Source organism: Bison bison, unplaced genomic scaffold, assembly GCF_000754665.1.
Source record: "Bison bison bison isolate TAMUID 2011002044 unplaced genomic scaffold, Bison_UMD1.0 scf7180017863823, whole genome shotgun sequence".
NCBI classification, from domain to species: Eukaryota; Metazoa; Chordata; class Mammalia; order Artiodactyla; family Bovidae; genus Bison; species Bison bison.
This window is the reverse complement of record NW_011494395.1, coordinates 13229-13870: the sequence shown is the minus strand read 5'-3', so window position 1 is coordinate 13870 and position 642 is coordinate 13229. Positions and strand designations below refer to the sequence as shown.

Here is a 642-nt window from a genome sequence, read left to right as displayed (position 1 = left end):
ACTATGGATGCCAGTTGAGCTGAGTGGAACTCCCAGGCTGGTGGACCCCAGCAAGTTACACTGCTACACTGAAAAGTGTGAACGATAATTGCACTGTGGTTATATATGAGATATCTCTATTAATAAAGTACAAACTTAGCTATGGGAAAGAGCCTTCATGTATGTAGCTTACCCTCAATTTGCCCAGAAAAAGTGTTGTGTAAGTTTGTGTGTGAATATAGAGAGAGGGTATACATGATAAAGTAAATAGGGTGAAACACACACAGCAGGTGGATCTAGGTAAAGGCTATATTTGTGTTTATGAACTGTTTTTATTTTTACAATATTTTGTAAATTTTCAATTATTTCTAACTCCAAATACATACAAGAATGACACGACAGTGTGACATCACATAATTAGGGGTTGGAAAAAGGCCATAGCAGGACAGGAGAGTGTCCATCAGCTTCTCCAGGGGGTGGGGGTGTCAGGGACGGCTTCAAGGCGAAGTTTCAGGAGAGACTGGAAGGATGATGACTTGACAGAGGTGTGTGAGGCCCTGGGGCATCTGACTGAGGTGGGAGCAGGACAGGCTGCAGGGGAGAACCGTGAGGTCCCGTCCATCCCCAGAGTCTGTTATGGAAGGGAGCCCTGTGTGAATGTCA

General features: G+C 44.5%; 1 protein-coding gene across 1 annotated transcript in view; it reads left to right on the top strand.

Annotated features, from left to right (window-relative positions):
* Nucleotides 1-642, top strand: part of LOC104984079 (intelectin-1-like) — a 12596-nt gene that overhangs the window by 364 nt on the left and 11590 nt on the right. The gene's annotated exons all lie outside the window — the stretch shown is intronic.